Source organism: Trichosurus vulpecula, chromosome 2 (assembly GCF_011100635.1).
Source record: "Trichosurus vulpecula isolate mTriVul1 chromosome 2, mTriVul1.pri, whole genome shotgun sequence".
NCBI classification, from domain to species: Eukaryota; Metazoa; Chordata; class Mammalia; order Diprotodontia; family Phalangeridae; genus Trichosurus; species Trichosurus vulpecula.
Window position 1 is genome coordinate 172,194,461 of NC_050574.1, and position 16,345 is coordinate 172,210,805.

The following is a 16,345-nucleotide window of genomic DNA, read 5'->3' on the forward strand; positions in this document are numbered from 1 at the left end:
AGCCAAGAACTTATTCTTAAACTTATGTCATCATTTTGCTATCTAGCCAGGCACTGTATTCTCCATAGAGATTCTAGGAGTGGGACTGAGTCGGGGTGCAACAACTTTCTGTCTATGGCTAACCCATCTCTGAACAACTTGGATCAGAGCTTACTTTGCATAATTCCAGTTCATGTCTGAATTTTTCCAGCTACTGTTTCTGTTTCATACCTAACCCTTGGTGAATGACCCTTCCCAATGCTGAGAGTCCACCTTTGGGTTATCTGTCAATGTTGGAATCTGATTGGTGAGAATGTTGCCGAGTCAATGGTATTGGTTAGAATGAGGTTCTAAAGATTTGCGTGTTGAAGGATTGGCTGCAAGCTCTTGATAACAAACAGAATAATACTGTTTATATTCACATGGAGAAAGACTTTACTATCAAAACTTGAGCTCTTCACAGCATAATTACCATTTGCTGAGTGCTGGGACTCTGGTGAACAATGAAGATATAATCAGAGCACCTATTTGTCCTCCTGGATTCCAGCTGTTAAAGCAATTTCTTTTTCAGAGAACTGACAATTTCGCAGTTCTTGTAGAAATCCATTGCTCCCCCCCTGCACCCCCCTGAAATCCGGTGAAATGGAGCTCACCAGTAGCAGCTCTGTGAAAGCCGAAGCTTCCTGAATCATCTCCATGAAATTAGGCAGATCGGATTTCCAGCACTGCTATTCTGATTGCATGTTTGTTTAAAATGACAGTTGATGTTGTGTATCTCTTTCATTAGGGAGGCTCAACGATCTTGACATTATTAACTAACTGCGGCACTTGCTGCATTATAAACACAAATCCATAGACACATTCTAAAGAGCACAAAAAAAGGAATAAGGTTCTTTCAATGGAGGAGACCAGAAGGAAAAAACAACAGATCTCAAGGAGACTAGGGCCTTAGTCTCTGGTTTTGTTTCTGTTTAGGCAGTCCATGAGTACAAGGCCTGCATCAGAGTTCAGAAACTTAAAGTGATCATATGCACTTTGAATGGGACAGTTGCTGATTAGAAACAGAAAAGACTAGAGAGGATTGAATCATAGGATTTAGAGCTGCAAGAGATCTTAGAGATACTTTAGTTCTACCTCTTCATTTTATTTCGTTGCTGTTGAGCCATTTCAGTTGTTTCTGTCTCTCTGTGACCCCACTTGGGGTTTTCTTGGCAAAGATACTAGAGTGGTTTGCCATTTCCTTTTCCAGCTCATTTTACAGATGAGGAAATTGAGTCAAACAGAGTTAAATGATTTGCCCAGGGTCGCACAGCTAGCAAGTGTCCGAGGCTGAATTTTAACTCAGGTCCTCCTGATTCTGGGGCTGGTGCTCTATCTACTGTGTCACCTAAGTGCCCAAATTTTATGCTTCATTTTACAGATGATGAAAATGATTCCCAAGGAGGCTGTGACTTGCCTAATGTCACAAAGATAGTAAATGGCAGATCCAGGATGACTCCAAATCGAGTGCTCCTTTCAGTGAACTAAATTGATTAATCTCTTTCTCTATCCTTCATGTTGCCATTGGGCTGGTTCTATTGATGTGAGAAATGTAGCGTAGAAACAGAAAAATGAAGCTAAGCTTCTGGCCAGTCATTCGACTAGCATTTGTTAAGTGATTACTATGCAATGTTGGGGTACAAAGAAAGGCAAAACAGCAATAAGCAAAAGCCCAAAATGATCCCTGCTCTCAAAGACCTCACCATCTATTGGGGGAACAACACATAAACAACTATGTACAAAAAAGATACAGACAGGATAAATGGAGGGTGATGTCAGAAGGAAGGCACTAACATTAAGGAGGACTGGCAAAGGCTTCTTGCAGATGGGACTCTCCCTGAGACCTTAAGTCAGAGAAACTAGGAATTGGAGGGAGGAAGGAGGGAGTTCCAGGCATGGAGGATGGCTGCTGGAAACACTGGGAGTCAGGAGATGGATGCAAGGAACAGCAAGGAGTCCAGTGTCGTAAAAGAGAGGGGAGCTATGAGACGACGGTTACTTGGACCTGTACAAATATGGCTGCACACACGATTCTGTTTGCAGATCCTAGGCAGCAGTCAGTAGGCAAGGAGCTATTGAAGATAATTAAGAGAACAGAATTGATAGAGGGGATAATCTGCTAGAGAAGATGAAGCAGAATGGGATGACTTAGTCATGTAGCAGGGTTTGCCTTGGCAAGGAGAAGGGCCACATCTTCACGCTTTCCCCTCTAAGGTTAGCTCTGTATGTATCTCGTATTATTTCTTATCCCCATTAGAATCTAGGCATCTTAAGGGCAGGGGCTGATTTTGCTTTTTCTTTGTATCCCTGGAGCTTAGTACAGTGCCTGGTACATACTGAGTGCATTCAGAGGGTCCTTGAGACCATCTTGTCATTTGTTTAGCCAGGTGTTTAATCCAAAGTTCCACCCAGGATAATTTCATAGCGTGTATGTGGTTTTATCGTATCTGTTTCTTGAGAGTTCTTGTGACTTGCACTGTCCCGAGAAACCCTCCATATGGGATACTATATCTGTAAACGAAAAAATAAATAAATAAATGTCCCTCTGATAGTATGCTCTAAATACAACATAAGTTTTGTTTACTGATAAATGGCAATGGAAGTACTTAGCAATTCACAAAAGGCAAAATCTAAGAAGAGGGACCTTGATAATACTCATGGCCACAGGTATCTCTATACAAATGAAGAGAGTACTGGGCAAAAATGAAGATGAAGTGCAAAGATGTAAGTACTAACTTGTAAATGTGTGAAATTGGGTGACCCATAACTGGAACACGGCAATGGAAGGTAATAACTTATTAAAACAAACAGATTGGATAAAGGGGGTAGTGGAGCAGCATTGTTTATCAAGAAGATATACTCTTATTTGGAAATCTGTGAATTGAAAGAGGAAAGTATGGCTTAGAACATTTGAGTAGGATCAATGGAGAGAGGAAAAGAAGAGGTATTGTGATGGGAATATTTTATAGCCTGTTAGGCCAGAAGGAAGAATTGGATGAATTCCAGAAGCAGATCATAAAGCTGGCATGAAGGCAGCATAGAGTTGTGATGGGGGTCATCAATTATCTGGACATCTGTTGGAGCTCTCTGCTAGAAGCAAAGCACCTGATAAATTCTTACTTTGGGCTTGACATGGATCCATAATCTCATCAATGTGGTCATTTTTTCCATTAGTGAAGACTACATCTAGATCATGCTTTCTTATCTATGTGACCCTTATTCATGTCCACCCTCTATGTGAGATGCACCTAATGTGACAGGGGCCTTCCTTTTGTTCTCTTAACCTTATATGGATACTAATCATGTTCATTGGGTGTCTGTTATTTATCCTTTGCTCTTGCTACAATAAATTCTTGACTTCTGTCAACAATAATTTCATTTTTCAGAAGGTGAAGGGAACAACTAGGGAAACTGTTAGTCCTGATTCTGACTAATAATAATAAATTGGCTCTCCAAGTAGAAATGACTAGGACCTTTGGAAAAAGTAACTATGTCATCATTAAAAAGATTATATATTTATTCTGAACTCATACACACATACATGTATATATATGTATATATACATATATATACATATACTATATATATATATATATGTATATATATATATATATGATCATTTCCATGGATACATCAGAACCCAAGAGAATATTCTATTTGCAACCATGAATTTCCATTTCATACAGTTTGCTTTTTAAAATGTATGTACTTAATAAATTCAACACATTGCTTTAAAAACTGTCCTGCTTGTTTGTGCTTGCTTCTGAAGTTCCTTCTGTTCTGTTCTGTGCATCCTAAAAAGTCCGACAATGGCACTTTCGGTAACAGTATTGCTAACTTCCCAGTCTCCAACCATAATTCCTCCTCATATTAACCATGAGAAAGAAAATAGAGAAAAAAATTTATAGCACATTTTATAAAAAAACCCCTTTTCCCCCCTTTACTTTTTATTCTCTGTCCAGTTCTTCCTCAAAGAGCAATAATTTTCTCTTTTTTCTAGGTATTCATTTAGTCCTTGTGGAATATTATTTTTTTCCCTTAAGTTTCTCCTTATAGTTGTCCTAGAGTTAGAGTTGATATATTTTTGACACTGCATTTATAACATATAAAATGAATTTATACAAGGCCAAATAAAAAAAGTCTCAATTTGCACCTTGAGTCCATCACTTTTCTGTCGGGTAGTTGGTAGTATGTTTCTCATGATGAATCCTTTGTGATCATGGTTGGTCATTTTCTCAATCATAGTTCTTAGTCCTTTCAAAGTTGCTTCTCTACACAATGTTGTTGTTGTCTTTTGATAGATTATTCTTCTGGATCTGCTCACTTCACTCTGTCAATTTATACCAACCAAGATTCTCAGAAATCATCTCTTGTATCATTTTTTATGGTGCAATAACATCCTGTTAAATATCCTTTAATTCATTTGGTTATTTCCCCAATTGTCTAAATGGCGATCTAAGACTCTCTCTCAGAATCTAGTTCTTTGCTTTGCTTTTTGTCTCCTTTTTCATTGACCAAAAGGTCAACGAAAGCATCGGGAATTTTGTTTTGCTTTTGACTATGGCCTCCTTGGTTTCATCCTCCCTGTTAACACGTCCTCTATCCCTTCTAGTTTCCCTGTTCAGTTTGATGTATTTCTACACCAAACTCTGTGCATGTGTTCAACCTTTGTTTGTCTGTTTTAGATTCATCTGATGCCCTCGCTCTTTAAGAGTTTAAGAGTGTTTTCTAATAGCTCAAATACCTTTACCTTTCAAGAACATAGACCTTTTGGATTTTGGCTATGACATTCCTAGAACTTTTCCACTTAGGATTCCTTTCAGGAGGTGATGAGTGTATTCTCTCTATCTTTATGCTTTGGTTTTAATAGATCTGGACATTTTCATTTACAATTTTTTGAAACACAGGGTTTTGGAGAGTATTGTTTTCAGATGATGTCTCCATGATCATTTTCCGGTTCAGTTGTAGTTGATACTGATGTTTTATATATCTTATTTTTAAATTTTTTGATTTTACTCTTATATCTCAAGTCATTGATTTCTGTTTGGTCTAGACTAATTTTCAGGAATTCCATTTTGTGGGCAAAGTTCACAGCTTTTCCCCCTATGCTTTTTATTCTCCTTCCAATTCTTCCTTCAAGAGTGATTATTTTCTTTTTGGTATTCTTCATTCCCCCCCACCCCAGGTCTTCATTTAGTCCTTGTGGAATATTATTTGTTTCTTTGAGTCTCTACTTACAATTATTCTGGAATTAGGTTATACACACATATGTACGTATGTATATGTGTGTGTGTGTGTGTGTGTGTGTGTGTATATATATATGCAAACTGTGTGGTGTTTTCTTTGTTATTCATCTCTCCATCTTTAATTCTTAAATAAGGACTTTGTGCCAGTAACAGGTTCTGCCCCTGATGTGCTTTTGTTTTCTCTTTCCCTAGGTCTCTGGGCTCTTGTGCCAACCTCTAGCTCCCAGATTTCAGCCCTCCTTGAAGACATGAGGTTCAGAATGATGGTTGTTCTCAGTTTCTGGGGCTTTCCAAATATCCAGAAGCCTTCTTGAGAGCACTTTCTTCTACTCCTACCTCTAGGGCCAGAGCACTGACAGCTCTACATGTACCTAATGGCCTCTGGTCATGATGGAAGGCTACCCTGTGCCACCACTAGCTTTGCTGGTGGGGCCCTTGCCTGACTTTTTATGCTGTTTTGAGGTGGAAGAAGTCACTTGTTATAATTTCTCTTTGGATTTCTTGATCAGCATTTGGTACTGGTACAAACTTTGGGGTTTTTCTGGAGTATGTATGAACAGGTATTTAAGATCTGGGTGGCCTGGCTTCTGTTCTGGTGGCTGTCTTGGCAGGGAGATCCCACAAGCATGCTGTCTTAGAGATCATGATGGAGGAGAATGCTTGGCACAGAGCGATGTGCCTGCTTGATTTGTAGAATTCAGACACTGCGTGTCACAGTCCTGCAGACTGGGATTTGAATCCCATCTCGATCACCGCCTGTGTGACATGGTCAAGTCATGTGGCACCCTTCCCCTTCATTTTCCACATTTGTAAAATGAGGGGAGTGAACTAGATGATTTTTGAGATCCCATTCAACTTTAGATATATGATCTTATGAAAGTATTTCATGGCCTAAGATTATACAGGGGAAGTCAGATCAAGAAAACTTGGAGGTATAGGAGCAAGTATGGTGGATTTGAAGCCAAATACACCATTGGTTCAAATATTGGTTCAAATCCTGACTTGGTTCATGTCTTGGCTCTGCTCCTTATTACCTGTGTGACCTCAGATAAGTCATTTAACTTTTCTGAGAATGTTTTGTTCATTTACAAATCAGAGAGATTGACCAGGTGGTATCTAAGTCCCATCCAACAATCCCACGACTTTCTGAAAAGGAGAGTACTTTCAAGAATGAAATTCTGGTGTCATAAACATAAAATATTCTGATGAAGAAGAAGAGGAGCTGATTCAGGAGACCAATGTGAATGTAAATGGGACCCACTGGGCAATTCAGATTTTTAAGAATTCAAAAGATGGAAGAAGAACCAGGTAATAGAATGAATACCGAAGAATGACATGGGCCTGTAAAAATGTCAAGAATGCTAAAATTCAGAATAAGTGGAGATTTAAAGTAGATCTTGGAATCATGGAGTCTCAGAGTTGTAAGAGACTTAGTGATAATGCTAAGTTGAACCTTAGTCCAACTCAAGTCTGAATAAGAGGGAGCCAAGTCCACCTTTGGACCGCTAAATGAATACTACATCTATGAAGACAGAGAGAGGAAAGAACTACTCAACCTTCATTTTGCTTCTGTTTTCTCTACCAAGAAATTTTATCCTTTAACTGGAAAGCATAGAACAAAAAGGAGCTGAAACTTAGAATAGGTGAGAAGAGAACACTTAGCTGCCCTTGATGAAGTCAAACCATCAGACCCAAACAAATTATATTTCATTATACTAACATGCATGTGTGTATATGCATTCATGTGTATTTGTGTGTGTGTGTGTGTGTGTGTGTGTGTGTATTTATTATTGCTGAGATCCTGTCTTTTAAAAATAATGAAGGATGGGAGAGATATAGTTCTGGGGATGAGCAAATATGGCCTTGGATTTTCAAAATGGGAACAATGTGAATTTGTCAAATATAGATTTGTGAGTTTGATTTTGATTTCTAGCAAAATTTTAGAATGTGTTATTAAAGGGATGATCTGTGAATACTTAGAAAGGGTGGTGATGATCATTTCAAATCAGTATGAATTAGTGAAGAAAAAATCATTTCATATTAACTTCATTTCCATTTTTGATAAGGTTATAAGGGGGACGAATACTCTAGATGTAGCATGCTTGGATTTCATTAAAGGGTTTGACAAAGTCTCATGATATCCTTGTGGATTCAATTAAATCCAACACAGTTAAGTACCTACTGTGTGCCAGATTCTCACTCTGCTAGCACTGAAAATATAAAGATAAAAATGAACCACTTCCAAAGGAGCTTATTTTCTATTAGCTAGAGTAGATACATATCAGCTAATTTTAAATATAGTTACATATAATAACAGGACCAGATTCATAAATGGTTGAATTACAAGACATAAATAATATTGATTATTGGATGGATGCCAATATGGAAGACCAGCACCAATGGAATGTTACCAATTTTTATTCTTTTCAACATTTTTGTCAATTACCCATTTTATAGGGCTTTGGAGCAAGCCAAGAGTGCATCAGTTTGCTTGGCTGATGCAACTTCCCTATGTGGAGAGGCTGATGGCTCTGCTTCGAGGAGAGATATGATGACAAGAAATGCCTTGGAGAGACAGGGGAGCATATATGGACATTTTGTAACTGGTTCTGGTCTGCTGATCAGTCAGTTAAGAGGAACTTTTTTTCATTTGGCTCTGTTGCTAGAATTGGGGGCATCTTCAAAAAGGTTGTCAGTCTCAGATTAGGCCTTTGGCCACTTTTACCACTAGCTACAATCTTGGGAGATCTTGTTGACGCTTTCACTCATAGCTTCTGTCCCATTCTAAGTGAAGGTACTATAGCCTATTTTCAAAAGACTAGGAGAATGAAACATAAGAATCCTGGAATTGCAGTCCAGGTTGAGTTTGGCAGCTAGTCCAGCACTGATGCCCTGAGAAGCAAGGAATGATTTTTGGGAGTGACTTTTGGGACCCAGTCCAGGGTAGCTGAGTTGAGAACCCATTAGAACTCATACAGCATCTGGCCATGAACTTGGTAGGACTAATGCTATACAGAGACTGAGCTAAGAGTGTGTCCCAGAGGTGTTGGGGTGAAATGTTTGTCCTTTTGTTCTTGCTATACCTTCAATGTAAATATCTTTTTCAAAAGATAATTAATATTAAGTGGTTAAATGAAACGGGCATGGTAGTCACTAGCATTAAACAGTGGAGGAACCTGTGAGGACTCAATATATAATAATAGAAGAGATACATATAATTTTCTCAGGGTACTCTAGAACCCTGAGGGGAAAATGTCAATGCCTGGCTCTGGGAAGATAAAGCAGAGCATATGTGCTACACTCAGATGAAGATAATAGAATTCATGCTTATCAAATTTGCAGATGACAGAAAGTTGGGACAAACAGAAAATATTTCAGATGACAGAATTAAGATCCCCAAAGATAAGCCGTGACAGTTGATCCATTCTCACCAAAAGAAGAAAATTAATAATTGTAAATGTATAGAGTAGTGCCACACTTGGAGTCAAGAAAAAAGCAAATATATTTGTTCAGGATAAAGGACTCATGGCTAGCAACAATTCATGTGAAAAAGACTTCAGGATTTTAGTGGGCTTCAAGTTCAATATGAGTCCACAGTGAGACATTGGATCCAAAATGCTAGCAGTTTTAGGGAGTTAATAATGCAAACAGAACAAGGAAGTTAATAGTCCCACTGTACTTGGCCTAGTTAGACCACATCTGGTCTGACTATGTTCTGACCCAGGCACCACACATTTGGAAAAACATTGACAAGTTGGAGCATGTCCAGGAGAGTGATTGGGGTGATTAAGTGACTCATGTCTAGGCCAGGTAGTTGAAGGGACTTGGGAAATTTAGGCTGAAAAGGAGTTGGGGGATGGGAGTGGCAAGAGGCAGCTAGGTGGCATAGTGGTCAGAGTGATGGACCTGCAGTCAGGAAGACTCATCTTCCTGAGCTCAAATCTGGTCTAGCAGTGTGACCCTTGCTACCTGTGTGACCCTGGACAAATCGCTTAACCCTGTTTGCCTCAGTTTCCTCATCTGCAAAATGAGCTGGCAAAGGAAATGGCAAATCACTTCAATATCTCTGCTAAGAAAACCCCAAATGGGGGCACAGAGTTGGACATGACTGAAAATGACTGAATACATGGACACATGCACTCTTATATGGGAATGGTGAAGATGATGGCTATCTTCAAGTTTTTAAAGGGCTATCATTCAGTTTGTTTTCCTTAGCTATAGTGGGGCTAATGAGGAAAAATGAGTCAAAGTTGTAAAAAAGACATAGATGAGATGACTCTAAGGAAAACCTTTCAATGGATTGGAGATATCCAAGGTAAATGGGTACTTTGGATGGCAGAGAATTCTCTACGCTTGAAGGTCTTTGTGTTCTAGCTGGGTGACTATTTCTCAGGGATATTGAAGAATGGATTTTCCATCTGGTAGAAGGTTGGATTAGATGCCTTCAAAAGCCATTTGACTCTGAGCCATTTTCTTTCCAGGTACCATGTTGGTTTTGGGAAGCAGAGCCTGTGCCTTAAAGGTCTTAATCCTTTCAGAGTTCCAGGAACTCCCACCGTATCCCTGCTCCTCTGTACTGTTTGGTGAATGCCTCACCTGGCCCACTGTTGCAGGGTGCTCAGCCATGCTTCACTTGACTCCCTGCCTTGACACCCTCCCTTCAGGAGCCTTGCTGAATTGCCTCTTATCTCCCCTACCTTTCTTGAACCACCATTGAATTAATACTGCCTCTGCTCTCGGAAAAGGAGAAATCTACATCTCTACTAACTTTCCAAACCAAAATACCCAGCCTGGCAATCCATTCTTTCTATATGTTGTCTCTGTGTCCAGCGTATGTTCCTTAGGGATTTTGTGTATTAATATCCCAGGGCTAGCACAGTGCTGGATGCTTGAAAGAGTTCCTTTTTATTCATTCATACCTCCACAGTATCTTTCAAATGTTGCCCCTTCTCTTCACAGTTTTGCCCCAGTTTATCTCACCAGACATTTTTTTACACATTATTCCTCTGTACACCCTGCTTCTAGCCAAACTGACTTTCTTGCTACTTTTTACTCAGGATGTTCCATCTCCCTGCCTGGAGAGCACCTCTGACCTTGTTGGTTATTCCTCAGGGCTAGAATGCACTCTCTCCTCACCTCTCCCTTTGTTACTTCCTGGTTCCCTTCAGGGTTCAGCTTTAGGTCACCCTTTGCAATAGCCATTTCCTGGTTCCCCTTGGCCAATGTCTTCCCTCCCCTCTCCCCTTTGTATAGAGCTTTATGAGTTCATGCTGTAGTCCCCCAGTAGAGTGCAAGCTTCTTGAGATCAGGGACTTTTTCCACTTTTTGTCCTATTATCTCCAGCCCCTAGTATAAGTGCCTGGCAGAATCATGGTTTCTTCACAAATGGTTGTTAATTGATTAATTACATCAGTAGGCAGGTTAAATGTGGATCCAGAGAATAAGTACAATGCCATTTTATATCTAGTTTATAGAGGACTGTTTGAAGAAGGCAGATTTTGAGCAAGGATTTGATTAATAATATATCTAAAGATAGAAAAGAGATAATGTAGGGAGAAATGGTTAGCACTCAAAAAGAGAGGAGCGGGGAAGGGGAAGCAGGAATGGAGGAAATGAATAACTTGGGGGCCTTGACCTTAGGGATTTCAGATCCAGGTATATAAGGCTACAAATAAGTTTAGCAACTCACTCCAGGGTGGTTCAGAGGACACTGTCCAGTGCCGCAAGTGGGGAGCTCAAGAAAACATCTCTAACCATGCTTTATAATTGTAGTAATATCTTCTGAGATGGGTCTTGTTCTGCCTAATGCCCCCTCAGATTGCTCCATTAATGGGCAAACAATATGCAGGTCTTTGACTTCCTAAGGTAACTAAATGTCTGGAGATTATGACTTAATTATGGCTCCAATCACTAGAACCCAGCAGATGGGAGCTGGAGCCCACGAGGTCATTAAACACTGAGCTTACTGGAGCTGCAAAAAGTCTTCCACCTGGACTTGTCACCAGAGTATCTGAAGCTAAATGTGGCCTTCAAGGGGCAAGAACTGGGCATATTAGTGGCTGGCCATGGGGCTAATTAGATGGAAACCTTAGCCATTAGGAGCAAACACTGAGACTGGACAGGAGGAATAAGTCTTAGCAGGGTATGATGTTTAAAATTCTTTTCAAAATCCCAGAATTTTTTTTAACAATGGATATTTAACTTTATGGCTTTTATTGGGGTCGGGGAACCAATATTTCATTCTTAAAGTATTTTATTCTTAAAATACCACCAGTTTCTAACTTACTGAGGTCTTGTGTTCCAAAATTCTAAAAGCTCGTTGTTTGGAAATAGAAATCTATTTTCCCACAGAAAGAATGTTAGACATGGCAGTGAGTTTTCTGGGATTCAATTTAATCTAGCAAACGTTTATTAAGTACCTGTGTTGCGATAGGCTCAGGAGATGCAAAGACAAAAAAGTGGCCATCTCTGTACGTTTTGGAGGAAGGGTGGTATGGTCAAAGATAAGTCAATGGGTGGGTGAAAGAACATTCACAGTGGTGCTGGGGAATTATGAAAGGCCTTGTAGAGGATATGGCACCCAAACTGAACCTTAAAAGGAATTATGGGATCCTAAGAAATGGAGATAAGCAGGGAAAGGCATCCTAGTCATGATGGCCTCGAAACTCCTTTAATTCATAATGTAACTGAACTGTATTACTAGCAGTATTACAAACACTAATCACCAACTATACCATTCATTCTAATTTCCAACTTTGGATGCCAAAAACAAATGTCTCCATCAGCAATGTAAAAAATGGGAGTCAAGATACCTCTTCTCCCATAATAACAGTTGGGAAATCCTGTGGACTCAGTAGTCATCTATTAATTTAGCAAACATATATTAAGCACCTACAATGTACCAAGCACTGTGCCAAGTGCTGGGGATAGAAAGAAAAGAAAAGAAAACAAAACTTAAAAAATTCCTGCTCTGAAGAGGCTTACATTCTGTGGGGTATGGACTTGAGGATAATTTGTACAGAGAAAAATAAATACAAAATGTATACAAAATAAATACAAAGTAATTTTGGGAGCAAGAATTGCCTACTGGGAGATGGAGATAGGACTTTCATGAGGCGACACTTGAGCTGAGCCTTGAAAACAATGAGACATTCTAAGGTTTGAAGGTGAGGAGCAAGTGCATTCCAGAAATGGGGCACAGCCTGTGCAAAAGCACTGAGATGGGAGATGGCATTTCATGGACTATGGGAAATAGCATATAGACTAATTTGGCTAGAATATAGAGTACATAAGAGGAAGGAATATTCAATTGACTTGTAAATGTAGGCTGGAGCCAGATTGCTTTCCATATCAATCCGAAGGTTGTATTTTATTGGAGAGGCAATGGAGAGTCAACAGAGCTTCTTGGGAGGGGTGGGACTTTGTCAGACTTGTGCTTTTTGGTCATCAATTTGGCTGCTGGGTGTGGGGATAGATTGGAGAGGAAAGATCTGAGACAAGGAGATCAATTAAAAGGAAATTGCAACAGCCCAGGCAAGAGGCACTGAGGGTCTGAACTATAATGGTGACCGTATGAATAGTGAGAAGGGGGTAGATGTGAAAGGGATTGTCAAAGTATACGTACACATACACACATACATGTGTGCACACATACAGGGTATGTGACATATAAATATAGATCTCACACTATATAGCCCACATATAGCATGTCTCAAAAGTTTTAGTACAATTTTAAGCATATACATACATATCATACACATATGCATATATAATCTCCTTTATGATATTCCCATTTTAAATGTAAGGAAGTTTAGAGGATTTAAGTGAATTTTCTCAAGTAACATGTCTAGTAAGAGATATGAATTCAGGAGTTGCCATATTCCAAGTCCAGTGCTCTTTACACTGTACAATATTGCTGTGTAATACATTTTTGACACTGCAGTGTGCTAAAACCCTCAGTAAAGCAGGGTAAGGAGAAGAGGATGATTCTGAGGATCAGTATTTTTCCTGGTTCTGTACTCTGGGACCAAAGAGAGGAAGAATAATGACTCTTTCAAATGACCATGAAGAACATGGAGTGGTTGAAAGGAAGGGAAACATTTTTCTCTCTATCATAAGGATTAGAGAGGGAAAAGGTAGTAATTTGCTCTCCATAGGATAGTATCTTTTGATTTTGGCGTCTGCATCTAAGAATCTTGTGAAATGACAGAGTATAAATATAGTTCTCTTTCAAGCTCTAGGGAAGAAGAGAAATTGGATCTGGTGTCAGCAGTCTTGTTCATTGTAGAGGTCATGAGAACCAGAGGAAGGAGGGAAGGAAGGAAACAAACATGTATTAAGTGTCTCCTGTGTGCCAGGCACTGTGCTAAGTAAGGCCTTTACAAATATTATCCCCTTTGATTCTCACAACAACTCTCTGAGGTAGCTGCTATTTCTACTCCCATTTTAGAATTAAGAAAATTGGGGCAGTCAGAGGTTAAGTGACTTGCTCAGGGTCACATAGCTAGGAAGTGTTTGATGCCACATTTGAACTCAGGTCTTCCTGACTCTAGACTCTAGACTCCACTGCACCATTTAGCTATGTCTAGGCATTACCAGAGGCCTGGAATTTGTTTTATCAGCCAGAAGCTAAGTAGAAAGAGTTTTAGGAGACTTTTGGTGGCTGTAAGGAGCATCCCAGGTGACCCAGAAGACTTTTTTTGTTTTATTATTAATAATATTTTATTTCCCCCCAACTACGTGTAAAAACAATTTTTAACATTTATTTTAAAAAATTGAGTTCCAAATTCTCCCTGTGTTCCTTCCCCTCCACCCTTTCCCTGAGACAGCAAGCAATTTGATATAGGTTATGTATGTGCAGTCTTACAAAACACATTTCCCTGTTGTCATGCTGTGAAAGGAGACACAGAAAAAACTCCATCAGTTCTTTCCTTGGAGGTAGATAGTATTTTTCATCATGAGTCCTTTGGAATTGTCTTGGATCATTGTATTACTGAGAAGACCTAAATCATTCACAATTAATTGATCATTGTGCAGCACTGCGTTCTTGTGTACATTGTTCTCCTGGTTCTGCTCACTCTCCTTTGCGTCAGTTCATGTACATTTTTCTCGGTTCCAGAAAGATTTTTAAGGGAGTTCTGGTAGCAATTGTGGAAAGATGAATATGTAAAGAGAGTGAGGTGAGTAATTAAGTTACTGCTTATAATTATTATAACATATTCAATTCTCTCTTCCTCTTCTTCCCTACTATGAAACGTCTTAGTTTTAGATCATTTAGTATAAGAGAACTGAATAGGCTGAGTCTTTCTTTCAAAAATATACATTTTGTTTTTGCATCAACATCATTTCCTACCCTATAACAAACAATAAAAAAGAGAGAAAAAAGAAAAGCAGTTTAGCAAAACTGATCAACATAATAGCCAAGTCTCACAGTATATACAATGTTCTCCACCCAGGGGCTTCCACCTTTGTGAAGAATAGAGGACAGTCTGTTTTTCTTCTACAGATCCAAGATGAAGCAATTGTATTTACATGTTGTTCAGTTTTGTTGTTATTTTCATTACTTTATTATAACCATTCTGTATATCACTTTCATGGTTCTTCTTTGTTTTGCATTGGCTCACCTAAGTCTTTCTATGCTCCTTTCTTATTTGTCACAATTTTGTTTTCAACACAGTATATTGGTGTTGCTGTTTAGTCATTCAGTTGTGTCCAACTCTTTGTGACCCCATGGGCTATACTGTCCATGGAGTTTTTTGTTTTTGGCAAAGATACTGGAGTGATTTGCCATTTCCCTCTCCTGTGGCAAACAGATATTAAGTGACTTGCCCAGGGTCACACAGCTAGTAAGTGTCTGAGGCCTGATTTGAACTTGATTCCTCCTGACTTCAGGCCCAATACTGTTATCCACTGAGCCATTGAGCTGCCTTAATTCAGTATATCTATGTATCTTAATTTGTTTAGTCCTTCCCCAACACAGACAACTGCTGTAAGAATTTTTATGTATATGAGACCTTTTTATTTTTTAAAATATTTTTGACTTCCTTGGGTACCTTTAACAATGATACCTCTGGATCAAAGGGTATGGATATTTTAATCACCTTCTTAGCACAACTCCACATTGCTTTTTTAAATGCTTAGACAAACCTGCGGCTCCACCAATGTTGTCTTAGGGTACCCCTTTCCCATCACAATCTCTCAAACATTGACTTTTCTCACTTTTTGTCATCTTTGCCAGTTTGTTGGGTGTGAGATGAAATCTCAGGGCTATTTTAATTTGAATTTCTCTTATTAGTGATTTAAAGTAATCTTTCACGTGGCTTTTAATAGTTTACAATTCCTTTCAGAATCATTTGTTCATATTCCTTTTGTCACTTATTGATTGTGGGTGATGGCTCCTACTCATGTATTTGCCTTAGTTTAGTTTCTTATGTCTTAGATATGAAATCGTCATAGAGATATTTGATGCAAAATTTCCCCCTAAGCAAAAGCTTGCCTTTTTAGCTAAATTGCATTTATTTTGTTTATGCAAAAGATTTTCAATTTCATTTAATAAACATCTGTATTTCTTTTGTGATTACTAGTAACTCTTTTTTTTGTTAAGAACTAAGGTGAATTATTCTGGAAAAGGTGAGCTGTAGGCTGGGCTGGATGGAGACTAGAACCTTCAGATGGTTATTTTTTACCAATTCCTTGGGAAAATCCTTTTCATTGCATCCCAGCTATTCAGGTTATAAGAACTAAAGAATATAATCCCTCAATGCTCTTTCCCACTGACTCTTGGGGAGTAGTAACTTCTGCAGACACAAATAAGGTCAGGGCAGCATCTGTTATGCACCCAAGAGCAACCTAAACAATGGAGAAAAACTCAAGTGTTGTCCTCATTTTGGGCAACTCGGTGTCAGGCCCTATCTGTTTCCCTGTGAGAATAGCAGGAGGGTTCTGTAAGTGAAGTCAGAAGACTTGTGATTGAATCTTAGACCTGGCACTTACTATTTGTATGGCCTTGGCCAAGATACTTAACCTGCCTTGGGCCTCAATTCCCCATCTGTAAAATGAAACAGCTGGGCCTCTAAGGTTCC

The 16,345-nt window shown here is 39.1% G+C and overlaps 1 long non-coding RNA gene across 2 annotated transcripts in view; it reads left to right on the forward strand.

Annotated features, from left to right (window-relative positions):
* Positions 1-7,436, forward strand: part of LOC118836693 — a 39,644-nt gene extending 32,208 nt beyond the window's left edge. For both annotated transcript variants that reach the window (XR_005009551.1, XR_005009552.1), the window contains one exon: positions 5,457-7,436. This is a non-coding gene — a long non-coding RNA (uncharacterized LOC118836693). The remainder of the gene's footprint in view (positions 1-5,456) is intronic.
* The last annotated feature ends 8,909 nt before the right edge of the window (positions 7,437-16,345 follow it).